The 20,546-nt window shown below is 43.9% G+C and overlaps 1 protein-coding gene across 1 annotated transcript in view; it reads left to right on the forward strand.

Moving 5' to 3' along the window:
- WWOX (WW domain containing oxidoreductase) overlaps positions 1-20,546 on the forward strand; it is a 564,719-nt gene that overhangs the window by 390,822 nt on the left and 153,351 nt on the right. The window lies entirely within an intron of this gene.

Here is a 20,546-nt window from a genome sequence, read left to right on the forward strand (position 1 = left end):
GTTTTTGAGGGTGCCCACATCGCCGGCGCGGTAGGACCCAGCCCCTGCCGAGCAGGCTCCCTCCGGAGCTCGGAGGGAGTCCGCCATTCGGCGATGGCGCCAACCCGGAAGTCCAATACCCAGTTAAGACATTTAGGCTCCCCATGTGGTGGATTTGATGCATTCCTAATCTTATATTTCTGTGTTCCATGATTTTATTAATTTTGGTTACATTCCAGTTAAAATAGTAATCCCTTATACTGCGGCTGCATTCTTAATGATTTGTATTTGTTTTATTTTACTTTATAGAACATCATAACGGTTATCGTTGTTCTGTCCTGCATATGAAGGCTGTTGTGTCCATGATGATTCTTTCTGACCATATATGGTGGTGTATCTTGCCCTTACTCAGCTGTTGTTGTCTCCCAACATGACTTGGGATGGAACTGTTATCCTGAGGCATCTTGAAAGTCTCTGCATCCCTCCACCCCATCATTCAATGTTTCCAAACATACAACAATCCACTCTGTTCCACTGGTTAAAGTGTGTCGCAGATCTTATCCATTTCTTCCTCAGTCTGGGAAGAGTGGACTATTTTCAAATGCAAGCTTAGATGATTTAATGCTCCTTTTCAACTCACAAGACCTCTGTGTCGCCTTTTTTCCACAGCCCACAGTTTCCTTTTATCCTTACAGCTGAGATTTATGGCCAATTATCATTCAACTTAATCCTCTCAGTCTGCCCCCCCCCCCCACCTTCCCTGTTATAAAAAGTGGAAAGGGAAGGCATTCTTTTGAGGTACTTGGGTTCCAAGCCATTTAGGGCTTTATGCACTGGTACTAATATCTTGAATTGAGCTCACTAATTACACCCCCCCCTCCTCTCATGATGAAGTGTGTGGTGCAGTTAATTGCTATCAAGGTTTTGGTGTAGCAGTGGTGATCTTCATTCCTGTCCTATTTCGTAGTGATGTTCTAACAATATTCTTCTATCCAAATGTGTTACTTAGTGCAGGGTCATGAACATTTTAAGGCCCAGGGCACATTTGTATTTTTGAGGAAGTGCTGTGGACACCACAAACTCTGGACAGTTCTTTTTTACCTTCTCCCCAGAGTGTCACTCTTCCAAGCTCCTCTTTTCAGCCCTATGGACTTTTCAAGGGGGAAAGGGGAAATATCTGCACCACCTCATTACCTCAAGGCCACCATTGTGCCCATGAACACCACAGTGACAGTCCCTGTTTTAGGGTGACAAGGAAGGAGGAGGAAATGTCATTTGTTAGTGATATGGTGTCAGAAAGCATGTTCTGGAATACAGGTCTTGCATGCCCTCAACTTGTCAGTTCTGGGAATCCAGGTTTTGATATACACATGTCTCCATCTTTTATGAGGAAGAAAACCAAAGTCAGATTTTTCTCTTTCTCTTAAAATGACAGGAGTTTCATGCTACACACCTTTAATCTTACATCTTCTTTCTGTCTGAACCTTTGTCATTCATAACACAGTCACGTTGCTCAGGAGAGTCTCTTTAGATGGAATCTATCTCTGAGAGCTTAAGTCAAGGGATTTTCAAACAGTCACCTTAATTTAAGTATGTGAATGCATAGCTAATGAAGGGGGGTTGGGCCAAGGCTCTTCTGATAACATTAAAGTCTGGAAACCCTTGATAATTATGACTTGATAGCTATCCTTTGTCTTCTGTAACTTGCAAACATCATATTATCTGCTGCAGACCACAAGGGCAGAAGCAGTCTTCAGCAGAGGGAAGAGTACTGGGCCAAAAACAAACGAGAAAGGTAGAGAGAATTTAAATACCAATTTCCTTTGAAACAATTTATTTGCATTTTATTTTTATATACATTTATATCCTGCCTTATTGCTGAATCCTTAGATCAGCAGATTTGGTGCCAAAAACCTTGAAAAATACATAGGGCTGAAAGTGGGGAAAGAGTTTTCCTCTTCCCACTTCCTCCTGTTTAAAGTACTTTTAAAGGGAAAATATGTAGACATTCATGGATAAGTGGAGGGGCTGCAGAGGTCAAGGGAACTCCTCAAGGATGCCACTGCATCTATGAACACAATATTGGCAGTGACAGCATATGATCGAGATGCTACAGGAACTTGGGACGTTGCCTTATACGGAGTCAAGCCATTGGTCCATTTATACTGATTCAGACCACTGGTAGCAACTTACCAGAGTTTTATATAAGGGATATTCTCAGTTCTACCTGGAGATGCCAGGGACTGAACTTAGAACCCTTCTGCATGCAAAGCAGCTGCTCTACCACTAAGCTACAGACTTTTTCTGATCAAGAGCCCACTATGTCCAATCAACAAATAAAGTTTGCTTGGTTTGAGCTAGAAAGATAGTCTCAAGCAAGGCCAGAGTCGTAGAGGTTTGGAGATGTACAGAGAAAGCATGCAGAAAAGCATGGAGAGCATCCAAGCAGTAAAGTACCCAGCAGGAGACATGGGGCACACCTGGCAGTCATGAGCTCAAAAGCTGCCCATAGTGCAACAATATGGAAGTGGTGGCTAACCTTTTGTAAACGTGGCACAAGTCAAGTAATTGGGGGGGGGGGAGTATTTTTCTACAGACTATTATGCTGCATACCCACATACACATCCTGGTGTGGTTTTGCCTGTAGCTGACCAATCTAGAGAACAGAGGGCAGTGTGTTGTTGGAAAGACATGCAAAAGAGGCAGTTTGATCCTATGCTATAATCAGGTCTGTAGGCACTCCTGCGCCTCTCTAGGAATGCAGCAGATCTCTATGCCAATTGAGACATCTGTATTACAGGCTTACCATCATTTGCCCAGGAATCAGTTCCATGAGTCTCTAATGAAAAGTCAAACTCATTTTTTTCTTGTTATGAACCTAATCAGGTCCTGTATCCTTTCCAAGTACCCTGCTGATTGCATCTCAGTTGCTTCCTCTTGACTCGGAGTCAAACTACATGTTTCAGTAGAAATGGGAGGGTGAAATGTAGAAGGGGGCTTGCCTTTAACCTTTTAAAAAAGTTATCTGCTAAGGATATAACTTGTTCACTAGATTCCCCTCCCCAACCTTAATGTCAGCAAATTTGATTTCCCTTTACTCTTTTAATTGCATATCATAAACTTTTGGACCAGTTCACTGGTGCATAAGCTACCTTTTAAATACTGTATACGACTCAGTTAATTATTTCTGTTTATTTAAAAACACACATGGGTTCTGTGAACTTTTAAAAAATATATTTCTAAATCACTTAAATAAACACTCTCTCTGTGTGTGTGTGTGCGCGTGTGTGTGTGTGAGTGTGTGAGTGTGTGTGTGTGTGTGTGTGTGTGTGTGTGTGTGTATGAGAGAGAGAGAGAGAGAGAGAGAGAGAGAGAGAGAGGGGGGGGGGGAGAAGCCTAAATGTTATTTGGCCTTTCTCCCAAACCATCATCAGTCATTAGGTGAGTGCAGCCCGTTTGCCTTTTTAAAAAATAAAAAATCCTTAGTCTAGCTGACTTAACATTCAACCACAGTTGCTTTTTGAGGTTTCTATTCTTTATTGAAATGGTCCTTTTAATGTCATCTTTAATTTAATCAGGTAATGTCATCAAAATAGCATTTACTCTGTTACTGCAAATTCACTGCATTATTAACTAGTGTAACTAGACAAAAAGATGGCATAAACCCCAATGGAAATAATGTACTCACAGTAAAATTGATACAGTTCATGGAGGTTATATATTTAATCTTGCAATTTCAAAGCATGCTCGCTCTCTCAAAATAATTTATGGTTCTGAAATAATTTACTAGAATCTATTATAGGTTCCTATCCATCTGTTTGTTTTTGATGCAATCTCATAATGATTTTAACAATGTGGTGACATAAAAGTAATTTTGGAACTCCACTTTCTCCTTGGGTTGGGATGACTGTTGGTTGTAACTCTCCCTGTGACTCCAAGACAAAGGGAAGAATGTGAGTTTGTTTTTAAAGGGTGATATCCAGTGTTTGTCATACACAGGGGAGACCCTCAATGAAGGGTGGTATTCAGTGCTAGTCCTCAGGGTAAACCGATTGAAGTTAATGAACATAATTTCAATGGGTCTACTCTGAGTAGGGCTTAGTTTAATACAGCTCTGTCAGCACGGTGTAGTTAGGTATCACCCCCAAAGAAAGGATGAAAGGAGTGAGCCTTGTGCGATAATACTTCTGTTAGTCTTCAGGCTGCCACAGTAGTATTCGCTGCTTTTGCTGCAACAGACTAACATGAATGCTTAAAAAAAAAAAAAAAAAAATCCCTCCAAAATGAGGCTATGAATATCCCCATGTTCACTACCTTAAGCTTAAGCTCAGTTTTAAAAGGAATGGTGGGATACAAATGTGGTGATCAGACAAACATAGGTGTTTTTTTTTACTGACATTGGAGAGACACTACCCCCCCCCATTGATATCTCAGAGCCAAACGAATGTTATCCAGCCTGATGAAGAGTGCTCACTCTTTTGTAACGTTTTGGTTTGTCCTAATAATTTATTAAATTTAGACACCACAAAATTAGCCTTGATCAGCTCCATATATAGTCAAAAGATAGCCAGCTTTGATTGTTTTTTTAATATGAGAAAATGGCATTCCTATTTCATCATACAATGTTACGAATATAAGGAGAGTCCTGATGGACCGTGTCAAAGGTCCACCTCTTCCAGCACCTTGTTCTCTCAGAGGTCAGCCAGATACCTATGGGAGGCCTTCAAGTAGGACTTATACAAAAAAGTTCTCTCCTCTTGTGCTTCCGGGCAACTGGTATTCAGATGCATACTGTCTCTGATACTGGAGGAAGTTCACAGCCATCATGGCTAGTAGTCATTTATATCATTATTTATTGCATAAAATCATACATTGCTTGATGGCTAAAAAACTCAAAGTGATTTACAAAAAGAATCATCCATGACCATGTCTAAGCCCCCTTGAAAAAAGTTCAGGTTGGTGGCCATCATTGTAGTTGCAAATCCCATAGTTTAATTGTGAAGTGTTATGTTTTTTGAAATTATTTGTAGAATAGTTCAAAGTTTGTGGAGAAGAGTAGAGAGGAATAGGAAGGCTGAGCATCTGTCTTACAGCCCTTGTCCTATCTTAAGAAAGTGCCTTTAGCTATCTGCCAGAACCTTTAAAGTGTTCTCTATAGCAGTGTTTCCCAACCGGTGTTCCGCGGCACACTAGTGTGCCGCGAGAGGTTGCCGGGTGTGCCGTGGGTGGGAGGCGGGCGAGTCGGGCTGCTTTAGCCCCGTGCGTGCTCTCCCAGCTGGAGAGGTGACGCGCGCCTATGGAGGCTCCTGCCATAGGCGCGCGTCACCTCTCCAGCGGGGAGAGCACGCAGGGGGCTAAAGCAGCCCCCCGCGACCCTCTCCCGGCTGGAGAGGTGACGCGCGCCTATGGCAGGAGCCTCCATAGGCGCGCGTCACCTCTCCAGCGGGGAGAGGGTCGCGCGGGGCTAAAGCAGCCCCCCGCGACCCTCTCCCCGCTGGAGAGGTGACGCGCGCCTATGGCAGGAGCCTCCATAGGCGCGCGTCACCTCTCCAGCTGGGAGAGCACGCACGGGGCTAAAGCGCGACCGTCTCCCGGCTGGAGACGCGGGGCTGGGGCGGGGGAAGCCCGAGCTTTCCCCTCCCCCAGAACGGGACCCAGAGCTCTGGGAGCTTGCGGGGCTGGGGGAGGAGGAAGCCCTCCGCCAGCCTCCAAACCATGTCGGGAGACAGCGGGTGGGCGCGCTACGCCTCTCCCGCTGTCTCCCGAGTTTGCGGGGCTGGCGACGGGGAGGAGCAGGCTTCTCCCCCCCGCCAGCCTTCTAACCAAGTCGAGGGACAGCGGGATGGCGGCGTTCCTTCGGAGGACGCCCGTGCTCCGCGCTGGTGTTGGCCAGCCTTGCGCACCCGGGGGATCTCCCCCCAGGAGCGCAAGGCTTGCGGGCGGCGCAGAGCACGGGGCGCCCTTCAGAGGACGCCCCGTGCTCCGCGCTGTGTTGGCAAGCCTTGCGCACGGGGGGCGCGTGGGGCGCCCTGAAACAGAGGGTTCCCCATGCTGCGGACTGTAGCCTGCCGCCCGATGCGCGGGGCGCCCTGAAGCAGAGCGCCCCTCGCGCCAGGCAGACATGGGCCAGCCCCACAAGCTCGGGGGACAGTGGGGAGGCGCAGCACGGCCATCCCACTGTTCCCCGACCTGGTTTTGGGGGGGGAAATAAAGGAAATTTTTTTTCCCTTTATTTCCCCCCCCCCAAAAAAAAGTAGGTGCGTCCTATGGGACGGAGCGTCCTAAAAATACGGTACTTACTATTTCATAATAAAGTAATTATAAAATACCGGTACTTTCTTTGTGTTTATTTGATGCCTATTAAAGAGAGTTACTTTATATATAGTCAATATAGGCACAGAGTTAATTTTTTAAACATTTTCTAATGGTGGTGTGCCTCGAGATTTTTTTCATGAAACAAGTGTGCCTTTGCCCAAAAAAGGTTGGGAAACACTGCTCTATAGGATATGTATTGAAAATAGAAATTACTCACCTGTAAATTGGATTTCCCAGCAGGTAATACACTCCATAAATCCAGACCTAGCAAATATTTTAAAGCTATAGGTGAATTTTGAGGAATGTCTTGCAGTAGTTTCTGCCCCAAACAGATTAATGTTATGCTGCTTTTATGCAGTCTTCTGATTAGACAGGTGTGAATGGTCAGGGTAAAAAAAGTGGGACTAGGGAAGGTGGAATGTTGCAATGTATTCTTACCCCTAAATAGGAGTCCCTGGTCATGGAAAAAGGGGTGAGTGGAGATCCACATCAGGAACAAAGGGTTCAGGGTTCCAGACATTCCCTCCAAGTGCATTCCATACTATGTCTCTTCCTGCTCCTGCGCATTTTCCATTTTTCTCTGCCAACTGACAGTCAACATTTTGTAATTACTGAGCAGTCCTCATTGTCTATATGTGTTCAAGGAGGGGGGGAATAGGAAACACTCTTACATGCACCTCCTATTCTTTCCCTTCTTCCTTTGCAGCCTGAGCTCAGCCTGCTGAACTTGGGATTTGCAGCTGCCACTGATCAGCTGATCAGTGTCGGCTGCAAACCCCACATTGGAGGAGCTTAGTTACACTTTGGGGCTCCTGACTGCAGCCAGTCTGAGAGGAGTTTGCAGCCACAGCCAATAAGCTAACAGACACAGGCTTTTGACAGGGATCACTTGGGAGCTCTATTGAGGAGCTCCAGAGTGGAATCAGTCCCAGTGGGGCTTGCATTGGCATCCACTTTAAAAGGTGCATAAAGGTGTGTTTACCAAGGAACAATTGGGAACACATTTTAAGGTTCCTAGTGGCTCCTTTTCAGCTGTGTCTTTACCTGCCTACACCTCATGCCACATAGGACATATCCTGTGCGGTAGATAGGCGTGACTTATCTTGCTCTTCAAGATATGGCAAACCCTACCTGTTTAGTCCCATAGGTAAGGGATTCTCCATGATGACAAATCCCTGTGCACGTGATCTTAAATTCTACTTGTCAAAATTTTCAGGAATGAAATTTATGAAAATGAATTCCTACATGTGTGTTGGCTGGGAAATGTGAGTCTCTTCTCTTAGAATAGCTGCCTTAGCATATGGGACAACAGCAGAGCATTCCCTGGTGCAAGGTGACTCAACTTCATTATTCTCTGGAATCTGCTCCCTTCTCTAGGCCATTAGTACCCGGGTCAAGATTTTCCCATTCCCATTCCCTGTCAGTCAGATTGTATCATTCAGCCATCACCAGCAGTAATGGTTTTGCTGTTACAAAGCTCATGTATTCAGGTTGTATGAGACCATTGACTCAGGGCTAGCCCAGGACATTTTGGCACCTGATGCAGCAAATGGTCCCACCCCTTGGTGAGTAAAGATCTACATCAGGAACAAAGGTGGGGGGATATAGATCTAAATAGGAATCTGCTGCCCCTGTGGATCCTGCCACCTGGGGCAGTCACCTCACCTGGTCTCATGCATGGGCCAGCCCTGCATTGACTAGGAGACAAATATGCTTCCTGAATGATCCACTCAGGAGGCGGCTTTCCCAAAATGCTCTTAATGTAACAATGCAATGCACTGTATACAGAATGCAAACACTCATATATATATATATTTCCGTTTAAGTGAAACCTGGAGCAAAGGTTTGGAAATGCATGGATTAGATAGGAAACAGATGTGATATATTTTCAATTGTTCAAAAGTATGTGTGAGGGCTCTGACTTTGGAAGGGCACAGGGCACATGCACCAGACCCCACCTCAACATTCCCATGCGTTCTAGATTTGTCCCTTGGCCCCAAATGAGCATGAAACCTTCTCATTCATGCAGCAGGATAGTCTGCAGGTAGAGTCTAACTACACCCAGCTAAACATAGTGGACCCCAGGCCAATATTTTGCTCATTTTGCAGCCTCTGTGCATTTTGTGAAGTGAAATAAAATGGGGCTGAGGGCTATTTGCAACTTTATATTGCATGTATTTTGGCCTAGAGCAATCATGTAGGTGGTAAGTGAAGTGGTGCAGGAAGGAACTTAATATTGGAAGCAAATGTTCCTCTTTCTAAGCATGAGAAAACATGACATGCCACAGATTGTTTTGGTGAAAGCAGGTGCAGTTGGAAATCTTATCCAGTAGGCTTGACCTCAGCGCTACCTCTGGCCCGAGTAAGAGAACCTCTTTATTCAAGAGCTGTTTCCTCTCCCCACCCCTAATATATATGAGCTGTTTTTAAACAAGCTGGCAATAGCAGGTGTCCTCTCAAGCCGAAATAAGTTCAAGCTGACAAGTATATTTAGCAGAGAATAACTACATATATACTGGTGGAATATAGACAGGAGGGGATGGAAGAGAGCTGTCATGTGGAGTTAGTGACCATTGCCTCATTTTATGGCATCCAATTGGACTGGATGGCAGTCGATTTTGCCAAGTGCAGTATTACTAGGAAAAACATTCTGCCTCGTATGCCATAATAGTTCCCCTATTAAGAGGAAACTGTTTCTTAACATTTAAGGTGGGTTGGAGAAATGCTAATCTTGTTTTCTGCATTTCTGCTTAATGCCACTGCAGTCTTCATGACTCTAGTTTTCAAAGACTCCGAGTAATGTGTTAATTGTACCTTGTTTCTTCATGTTTTAGCTCATGGTATATTTCCACAGTGCCACGATCTGAACATATCAGTGTGCTGCCATTACTGCATGTCCCAAAGCCCATTCAACTTATGCTGTCATACACTGAAGTCTTGACACACTAAAGCACTCCTTGACATGCAGCAATCAGGGCAGTGATTGCTGTTTCCCCATACACTGCACTGCAGACAGTACACTGATGTTGCAAGCCTCTTCTCTCCAGGTGAAAAGAAACTGCTGCTTCTGCTGCTCTTAAAGGGGAGGGTGGTCAGACAAAGAGCTGTCTTGAAAATGCTCACAGCGTAGTTGTTTCTGCATCTGTTTTAACACCCATCATTCTAAATGAATGGAAACATTCCGAAAGGATTTTAAAAGAAAAAGAAAAAAAGTCTGTCTTCCTGCAAACATGGTAACAATCTTTGGCCCAGATGGGCTGAAGTCAATTGCCGAACTGAAGAAAGAGTGACAGAGGCAATAAAAATGGACAGATGTATAGGGAGAGGGAGGTTTTGCTTCTTGGCATAACCCCCCCCCCCTCCAAATCCTTAAAGGATTTCGCCTGTAAAATGCATGGAATTTGCTGTAATTGGAATGTGTAAGTGGAATTTGTTGTAATTGGCTCGGGTATAAATGTACCATTTAAATTAAATAGTGAATGCTATTAAAAAGAAAAACACAAACAGATTTCTAGCATGTATCATACTATGTTTTGTTTGGTTTTCTTTCATTTTTGACTCCATTTAAATACACTTTTACACTATTACTAGTGATTTTAAATAAATCTTAAATATTTGATATGGTGTATTTTTTCAAGTGTGCTATGAATGTAAATTTAACCTGTTACCAGAATCACAGGTTTGGACAGGGTCATGCTTTCTTTGTTATTTATTATTTTAATTAATTAGGACATTACAATTCAGTAGAATTTTAATTATTGAAAAACTTCAAGTTAGTCCTAGGAGCTTTAAAAAAAAAGCAACAAAAGTTAATGAGGACAAAGTCAGTGACTAGCTAACACCCCCCAAAATACAGAAGGTAGGACATATAACACTTAAATTGATTTTGGGGGATTCCCTTCCAAATCATGCACAAAAGAGTCCCAACAACTATTTAGCCAAATCCCCCAGAGTTGCAGTAAAAAAAGAAAATCATTTGGGTAGAGGGGAAGGACCAATGGGAGTGTCTCCCTCCAAAACAGCCCAATGGGGTACTGAGCATTTTCGGTTGCCGCAGAATGTTAATTAATTGTTGGGGAAAACAGAAAATGGGGGAGCAAATAGAATGAAGTCTGCTGGAAGTGGGCACTGCTGGGCTGGAACCTAAACAGGAATACTCCATGCTGCAAGATTTTGTTACAGGTCTCACTTGTTTTCATTTACAGATAGGTAGCCGTGTTGGTCTGCCATGGTCAAAACAAAATAAAAAAATTCCTTCCAGTAGCACCTTAAAGACCAACTGAGTTAGTTCTAGGTATGAGCTTTCGTGTGCATGCACACTTCTTCAGATACACTGAAACAGAAGTCACCGGACCTTTCTATATAGTGAGAAGGTGGGGAGGGGTATTACTCAGAAGGGTGGTGGGAATGGGTGATTGGCAGATAGCTGCGATGAGCCTGTTGACGACTCTTAACGTTAAGAGTCGTCAACAGGCTCATCGCAGCTATCTGCCAATCACCCATTCCCACCACCCTTCTGAGTAATACCCCTCCCCACCTTCTCACTATATAGAAAGGTCCGGTGACTTCTGTTTCAGTGTATCTGAAGAAGTGTGCATGCACACGAAAGCTCATACCTAGAACTAACTCAGTTGGTCTTTAAGGTGCTACTGGAAGGAATTTTTTTATTTTGTTTTCATTGTTATTTTGCCTTCTGCAGTTGAGTCTTTCAGCTGTTTTTTGCTCTGGGATCAAACAGCTGTCAGTGTTGTTAATGACATCAGATTTTCTCCATTAAAATCTTTCAATTAAAAAAAAAAGTGGCTGTGGAAAGCTCTTCCACATCCCCCTTTTGTGAAGCAATGAAAAATCCAACGAAAGATAGCAGCACTTATTACAAAACCACAGACCGGAGCTTCTGTTGATGGAATCTCATAATGAGTAATTAAGCTACTTTGCAGAAGTCAAGGCTGTCATGCTTATAACTGGGGGTATTTCCATTCTCCTGTGGATGCAGCCAGGAAGATGCACTGGGAAGGTGATAAAGGAAGGATAGGTAGACAGGATTGTTCTAGAAATAGCATTGTTCTTCTGAAGCACGCAGGATTCTCTCCCCCCCCCCCACCTCCCCTCAAAGTTGCAGCTTAAAAATTAGCCTAGAGAAATAACCTTCTCTATGGTGTGAAAGGCACTTTCTAAAAACATTCATAGTGTATCTCTGGATAAACTTGAGAAATGGCAAGCTGTGAGGGTTTGTTTTCCCCTCTAGCTGTGCTTCCTTATCTCTCAAGGGAACAACAGAGACCAGGATTTTTTGAAGCCTGGAGCTAAAACTGGATGTAACATGGTCTGTTTAGAAGTGGCTTCTAAATGTATTAGTATCTATTATTTATTATGTTATTTATTTATATCCTGCCTTTACCCTAGAACTGGGATGCAAGGCAGCTCACAAGCATTACAACAAACACAGGTTTAGCACAGAAAATTTAAAACATATTTTAAAAACAGTTTAAAATGTAATTAAATGATAACAGAGTTAAAATGATATAAAAACAAATCTATAAAATCTAGTAAACAAATCAAGTTAAAATAGCACAACACTATTAAAAGCCCTTCCTTAAAAGCAGTCATAAAGCAGCCTTCCCCTGCTGATGGAAGGACAACAAGGAGGGAGCCAGACTCGCCTCTCTAGGAAGGGAGTGCCAAAATCTGGCAGCAACCACTGAGAATGCCCATCTGTCCCAGCCACATTCATGTCAAAAGCAGGATACACCAGGTCCAATTCTATGAGCGAAAGGGGCAGGAGGCAGTCCTGTCATTGAGAACCAGGTGCCACACTTTTTGTGAGATCAGAAGCACCTTCTCAGACAGAATGCACATCTCTGCATGCAGCAGACTCGTAGGATGAGAGAGTCCTGCAAGTGAGCTCACCCGCCTCATTTTTAAAAGCTTGATGGGAGGAATGTCAACTGTTGGAGCAGCTTCATGGCTACTGTTTGTTTGTGAACCCCTGCCAGGAGTGCCAACTTGGCCCTGTCACCATGGGTGCCTGGGGCCGTGGGCGCCATGCAGTGTGCATGGCCCTGGCACTGAAATTTGTGGGTGCTTGGCCCCTTCATGGGGAATTGTGTGGGTGCTTCCCCAGTTCCTCAGGCTATGAATCTGGATTGTTGGGTTGGCCAGCTGTAAGGAGTGGACTGCCTTTGGTCTCTGGTGTGACTAGGGGAGAGGATGTTCATTAATGTCAGGCTTTGGGGAATCGGCTTCCTCCCCCATGGCCATAAATAAGCAGATCAAACGAAATGAATTCTTACCAGTTAGTTTCTTTAATAAACACAGCGAAGGACAAAAGAAAACATCAACACAAAATGGTGGTGTTCCCAATTAAGCTTACACCCCTTCCATCCCTATTAATCTACATCACTCCTACGTCTTGTAATCTGAGTTTGTATCCTCTGTGCTTTCTGTTCTGAGACTTTCTGAACTCTTTCTTGACCTTGGGCTGAGTGGAGGAATGCTGTCCAGAGACTGTGAATCTGTTAACTCTTTCTCTTCAGTATTTCGTCTCCTAGCTGTTCCCCATCCAGTATTTCCCAGCTTCTGCCTTCTGAACTATGCTCCTCTGCAAACCACTGTTCCAAATCTATACTGTCCTCCTGCTTCTGGGAAGATTCAGGAGCAGGGGGAGGGAGTGGCTCCCACTATTCCTCCTCAGTGCATCCCTCCTTATCACAGTCCCTGACATCCACCAGCATTTCAAAAAATGTTACAAGTTTGGTCTTCCAGCTTCAGCTTTAATTCCCACAACTGCATTGACATAGTGAGTAGGGTTTAGTGGCATAATGATCATGTTCACTATCTGCACAGCTTATAAGAATTTAAGAAGATAGAGCTAGTATCCAATCTAGTCCAGCATTCAGTTCTCACAGTGGCCAACCATCTGACTCTGGGAAGCCCACAAGCAGGACCTGTGCACAGCAGTGCTCTCCCTTCCTGCAGTTTCCAGCAACTGGTAATCAGAAATATATTGCCTCTGACCATGAAAACAGTGCATAGCCCTCGTGACTTCCATGCAACAAGGGAACTATTGTATGTACCTTCAGAAATATATACACAATGTACTCTGTGTTTAAAACACACATACATGTGTGCACACATAGAAGAAGCCCTATTCAGACCTTCATATTTTGAATATAAGAAATAAAGGATCACATTTATATACCTGTCAACAGTCCAGATTTTTTAGGGGGGGAGTGGGGAGGAAACAAGGTTGGTCTAGATTCTTTGGTGTCAGATCATTGCCTAAGCATTTTTGCTGATTTTATAAATTCTACTCCCCACAGAGTTCCAATTAATTGGAAGTGATTCTGAATTCTTTGCTCTTTGTGCTCGTACAGTTTGTTTACTTTATTAAAAACTTAGCATTTTCCAAAGAGCTTTATAATTCTGTTTGAGGCAAAACCAGTTCTCCTACTTCCACTTACCATTACATCCATTTATGTTAAGCATGTTTTGTTTTCATGTTCGTATTCTATAATAGCTACAATTAAATCAATATAAATTAAAGTAATCAGTAAAATACAATATATTTTCTAGGCAATAGTAATTAAAACAAAATAAAACACCCCAAGAGTTCATAGAAATGCTACCAAGACATTATGCATTTAGACTGTTAAACAATACTAGACAATATGGAATTATGTGGCCCACCTTAACTAAATACAACAATGATCTTATTCTCTTAACATGTACCAAAACCTGCTGTTACTGAAAGAGACTATACTACCCCTGACTTTTTATGGTTTTCCTTATACTTTTTATCTGGAAAATCTTATTGCCCAGCATCCTTGTCGGGTTTTACACACCTTGAAGCTTGAAAGGGGGGGGGTGGCAGTGGCCCAAAGGGCCACAATAAATATAATCCTGTGTACCCCTGTACATCCTTGAGTGTGCTTCTAATAGAGAAGTTATGATAGCCTGTTATTTTATGAAACTGATGATTTTGCAATATGTGCCACCCCATTGGGACAGAAATACAGCTAATATATGTAAATCACAAAGATACAGCATGAAGCTAGAACATAAATTGCTGCATGGTGCAAATGGCTACAGTAGCACAGGTCCCAACATGCACACTAACACAATGTAACAGAACACGGTGGGAATAAGAACATGATCAGCAGGAATTGCCAGCGCTTATTGCGCATGTGTGTAAAACATGAAATGAGGTAATGATGTACATGATTGGTAGAAATTGAAATGCTCTGTTTGAAACTTTATAAATACCACCGCCTGGACCACTGGGCATGGTTGCAGTTTTGCAGAATGATCCAACTGTAACCTATTGCTTTGCAATAAATAATGTTGGACTCCTAACTCCTCTCGTTTCTCAGGAGATAAGCTATTTTCTGGCTTGCTTCAGTTGCAGTGCCATGACTAGGCCTGACACCAGACTAGGATGGATACAAATTGCAAGTTTTCTCCAAGCATGCCTAAAGCTAGACAGCCACCACCTTGAGCATCTTACCCCCAAATGGGGTATTCACCACTGGGTGGTAATTGTTTAACACTTCTGTGTCCAGGGAGGTCTTTTTTAAGGAAGTGACACTGCTGCCTCCTTCAAGGCAGATGGTACATTCCCCTTTCCCAGTGGATCATTAATCACTCCATCCAGTCAGACCATCCAGGAACCAAGAAAGTCAAGGGCCAAGGCCAAGGTGGTCAGCTGCATATCTTCAGGCATCTTGTCCACATCCCAATAATCTAAACAGATCCAGTATAAATGGCACAGACAATTCTTTAGATGCCACAACTGGACTTGCTCTAACTGTAGCATCCAACTCTGTCTGAATCTGAGTGATTTTGTGCCTAATATTTTATATGCTGCTTTTCACACTTTTGTACCCAGAGTGGTTTATGACACAGGGATATAAACAGTATAAGATTATCCTAAAACTACAAAAAGACAATAGAACCAGAACTAGGAAAATCAAACAGTGATGTGGCTAAAAAAGGCTATTTTAGTAGTAGTAGTGGTGGTGGTTGTAGTAGTAGTTGTTATTTAAATTTCAGTTGCTATTTTTACAATAGCAGACTAACAACAAACAAACAAACATATACATAAAGATCTAAAAGTCAGTCACATTTTTAAAATACAGGATTAAAACATCAGGAGGTCACACAGAATTAAAAGTCAAAGGCCTGGAGGAATATAAACATATATAATGAAATGATGGTGCCATGCACGCTTCCTTGGGAAGAGCTTTCAACAAGTGGGGAGCTACTACTGAAAAGGCTCATTCTGGTATTCCCACTCTCTGGACCTCTCATGTAGGGAGCACTTGGAGAAGGGTCTCAGATGATGATCACAGGGTCCTACATGGTTTGTATAGAGAAGAACGCTCCTTGAGGCTTTATAGGTCAAAAACAGCACTTTGAATTGAGCCTGGAAACCACCGTATTTTTCGCTCTATAAAACGCACCCGACCATAAGACGCACCTAGTTTTTAGAGGAGGAAAACAAGAAAAACCAGCAAGAGCCGCAGACACGCTCGCTCGGCACGGCTCTTTAAAGATAGAGCGGCTCTTGCTGGCTTTTCTGGGAGGTGGGAGAAGGGACTGATGGGTTGCCCTCCGTCCCTTCTCCCACCTCCCGGAAAAGCCAGAGCAAGCTGTGCAGCTATCACTGAAGCCAGCAGAGCAAGAGCTGCACAGCGGCTCTTGCTCTGCTGGCTTCCCAGCAAAGCGGGATGAGGGACGGAAGGGGCTCTGTAAGGGCTCCCTTCCGTTCCTCCTCCCGCTTCGCTGGGAAGCCAGCAGAACATGAGGCACTGCACAGCTCTCGCTCTTGCTCTGCTGGCTTCAGCAATAGCTGTGCAGCCTGCATGTGCTCCATAAGATGCACACACATTTCCCCTTACTTTTTAGGAGGAAAAAGGTATGTCTTATGGAGCGAAAAATACGGTAGTTGGTAGCCAGTCCTATTGAGCCATGTTTGGTGTTACATGCTCAGATGATCTTGCCCTGGTGAACACCTCAACTGCCAAATTCTGCACCAGCTACAGTTTCTAAAGCATCTTCAAAGGCAGCCCTGTATATATCACATGGCAATAATCTAGGCTAGATGTGTTACCAGAGCATAGACTACAGAAGTTAGACTATCCATGTTTTTAAAGCAGCTGTAGAACTAAAATACATTCTAAGTTGAAATGAAAGTTCCTTAAGTTTCTGACAGAAAAGATACAAAATTGGTGCCTGACAGATTTCTGTGGGGAGAGCATTCCAGCACTGGCCAACAAGGCGCTGAACCCCATCATTTTGGATCAGTTTATATTATTGCAGTGTGCCCTGAAAGCTGGTTAGAAACCTTTTAAATTAAATAAAAAGAGCTTACAGTTTTCTCTCTTAACCATAACCCTACACAAGCCTTTGGTAAGATAATTTATTACTTCAAATCCTTTGTTATCTCAAAGGTTTGCATTACACTAAAAGTGGTTGTATATTCAAAAAGATTCCAGTAGTAACAGCCACTGTCACCTAGCTCCACATGAAAAAGATTCCTTCTGTGCCAGTCTGTTGGAACAGCTCTGCACATTGATCTATGGATTTTTCATTTGCTTCAAAATAGCCCAACCTGCATGCCTGCAAATTGTGAATAAGCAAAGTCTGAAAGGTCCTAACTTTAGAGGCATGATTTTGAGCAATTACCTTGGGGGGTGGGGGTGGGGGAATACACTTCTTTTAGACTAAATAGATCTGTCAGGAAAAGCCAGACTGCAGTATGCCATTGCTGAAATACATGTGTGCGCTAGTAAACTGGACCCAGCCAATTAAACATCAAAATGTTGGCTGCATTCAGTTCATTTGAAGACTTATGTAAGTTCATTTTCATAGCGTGTGTGTCTGCGTCTTTAGACTTTAACTGACAGATTCCCACAGTGAATAGACTAGGGAGTTATCAATTATATGGTTAGCTGTGCGCTGCAATTGTATGCTCTGTAGCTTCTTGACAGAAGCAGGCAGAAAAAAGATAGAAGGAGTTTAATTCCCTGCTTCAGCAAGACTGTTAATATTTTAGACTAGAAGCCTGGAATCATATATTTTTAAAAGTCTGAAAAAGTGATCATTTTTAAGCCTGCCTGCTAGAATTTCTTTAGCAGGTGCCAAATAGCAACAACACATTTGTCCACAAATAACAGAAACTGCCTTTTGATGTTCTTTGTCAAACCATGGAATGCAACATTGCATGTTATAAAATGGAAACACAAACATCAATAGCGACAGAATTCCTACAGTGTGGGTCTACCTAAGGGAGGAGGTTAAGAGAAGACTTAAGAGTCAGCTAGAGAACAGGGTGGTCCAACACATGGCCTAAGGGCCACATGCAACCCTCAATGCCTGTTTGGGCGGCTCTCAGCAACATTGCCTGCCCCCCCATCTCTTGTGCTGCCTAGCTTTGGGAAGGGGACATAAAGGCTCTGACAGGTCCTAGAGCCCTCCTGTTTCCTTCTCAAAGCCTAGTTAGCACTTTCCTAGGTTTGGGAAGGAGATATGGAGGCTCTAGGACCTTGCCAGAGTCTCGCACCTCCTTTCCAAAGCCCAGCACCTTGCTTAGCTGGCTTTGGGAAGTCAGTGCAAGGTGTCAAGTTTTGGCTTCATTCTTCCTCTCCTCCACACGACAAAGCAGTGTGTGGCCCGTGGGTTCCATTTCCAAATACTCTTGCAGCCCACTTGGTAAGAAAAGTTGGACTGCCCTGCTATAGCATTACAGGTTGGTGGCATGCAGTGTGCAATGTTAGTGCCCTGACCTGTGTGAAGCATAATAGTTAATGGCAGGCTCAAGGGAGATGCTGGTCTGGCTCACCTTTCCCCAACCTGGTACCTTCTAGGTATTTTTGTACTGCAACTCCCATCATCCCTGACCATTGGCCCTGCTGGCTGAAGTAGATGAAAGTTCGAATCCAGAAGCATCTGAAGAACACGAGGTTTAAGAAGTCTGTTCTGGATGATGCTGACATCTTTGATATACTAAGTCATTCGTCTTCAGCTATCTTACAACTGGGTTGCAATAACCTAAGTAGCACCACCAATATTTTAATTTTCTTCTTTTACTTAGGTGTTTACTGTGATAAATAACAAAGGCAGGGTCCAGAGGAAAATATGCAGATGTACGGTATTTGTTCTGATTGTGATCATGCAGATGTATTAGATGTATCTGATTCTGATCAGCATTGTGATAAAGATATTAAAAACAGATTAGGAACACAAAGGTAGCAAAAACAAAACTGCCCACCTCACAGACACTTTTAGATATGCCCATCAAAGTTTGGACAACTAAATTATCTTCAGAGCTTTTTAAATAAGCTTGACCCAATCTGAAGCATAAATGACATGGTCAAATAAATGTGGCCCATTTATGCCTATTATTTTGTGCAAAAAATATACATGGTTCAGATTAGAAACATCTGAGATGCTTTAGGGTACCGTATTTTTCGTCCCATAGGACGCTCCGTCCCATAGGACGCACCTAGTTTTTTGGGGGGGAAATAAAGGAAAAAAGTTTTTCCTTTATTTCCCCCCCAAACGCAGGTCGGGGAAACCGAACCAGGTTGGGGAACAGCGGGATGGCGGCGCTGCGCCTCCCTGCTGTCCCCCGAGCTTGTGGGGCTGGCCGATGTCTGTCCGGCACACGGGGCGCTCTGCTTCAGGGCGCCCCGCCCGCCGTGCGGCAGGCTGCTATCCGCAGCGTGGGGAGCCCTGTGAAGAACTCCCGCAGGGCTCCCCACGCTGCGGATGTGTTCCCGAAGCTCCTGGCACTCTGCTTTCAGGGCGCCCGACGCTCCGGGAAGCAGGCTGCTATCCGCAGCCTAGACATCCCTGCGGGACCTCCCGCAGGGCTGCCCAGGCTGCAGATGTCTTCCTGAAGCCTGGAGAGCGAGAGGGGTCGGTGCGCACGACCCCTCTCGCTCTCCAAGCTTCAGCGAAAGCCTGTATTCGCCCCATAGGATGCACCCAGATTTCCCCTTCATTTCTGGAGGGGAAAAAGTGCGTCCTATAGGGCGAAAAATACGGTATACTTCTGCATAACACATTTATCCCAAGGTGCTCTTCTCTGTTACACACACACACACACACACACACACACACACACACACACACACTTGGCCCTTTGAAAGATATTATTGAACCTCTGGCTCCTAGCCCTTCTCCTTTTGCTATGCCGGCTTCTTCAGATGAATGTTATCAGAGGACGTCTGTAGGAACTGAAGTAAATGGGCATGCTCCACAGTGGACCCTGAAAGGTGTTTAGAAGTAGTCCCTGTCATTCTAGAAGGGAGTTTATAACAGAGCATTGGCTAAAGGCTTTGAAGACTTTTCTCATACAGTGTTGGGGGATTTAGCTGTCGCAGGCGTATATAAGAACCAGGGATGCTTTGCCCTGTCGAGGACACACACTACTTTCCATTAAACGTCATGGGCCACTTCCTCTCAAATAAGTGAAAGTAGAGGGGAGAGGTGACTCTCCTACTTGATACCCCATTTTTGACACTTCAGGGCCTACAGATAATAAGAATGGATTTATGCTGACAGCATACAAAACGTATAATATATATTTAAGACCACAAGGTTTGTTCCCCCTCAGCGAGAGAGAGATTCAACTCCAGTAAACACTTTACTTGCCTAACTGTGATGTATTTCTTGGCTACTATTTCTCCCTCCCTCTACTCCAACCCCCACTCCACATTTTGTCCCTTGCATTGCTACCCCTGGCTTATAATTTGTCATATAAATGCAAAGTTTTCTTTTGGATTGGAAAATGTAACATTTTGTAGCGGCGGAGGTGGGGAGTGCCACACGCTGAAAAAGACATATCTCCCACCCCCCACCCCCCTTTCCTGGCATTACAGTTGATAATTTTGCAGAGATACTGCCGCTAACTTGCAGCGGTGAGCAAGACACAGACAAAGGGGGAAATCAGTTTGTTTGCAGTCAGAAGGTGGGGAGGCGGAATAAGGTCGCTGAAACTTTTACTGTTTTGAAAAAGCCGGCGGGGGGGTTGGAGAGAGAGGTAGTAGAAGAAGGCCCTGAAAATTGCTTTTTATAATTAAAAAAAAGAAGAGAATCTCAGATGTTTTATATCTTGAATATTTACAATAAAACCTTCAAGTGCTTGTCAAGGGGGTAATGTGTCATTAGCAGGAGCTTCTGCGCCGCTTCTCCTCTTGGACATGACAGTGCAGCAGGATAAGAGAAGAGTAATTATAGTTCAGCGG

The sequence above is a fragment of the Podarcis erhardii genome (genome assembly GCF_964252035.2).
Source record: "Podarcis erhardii genome assembly, chromosome: 7".
NCBI classification, from domain to species: domain Eukaryota; kingdom Metazoa; phylum Chordata; class Lepidosauria; order Squamata; family Lacertidae; genus Podarcis; species Podarcis erhardii.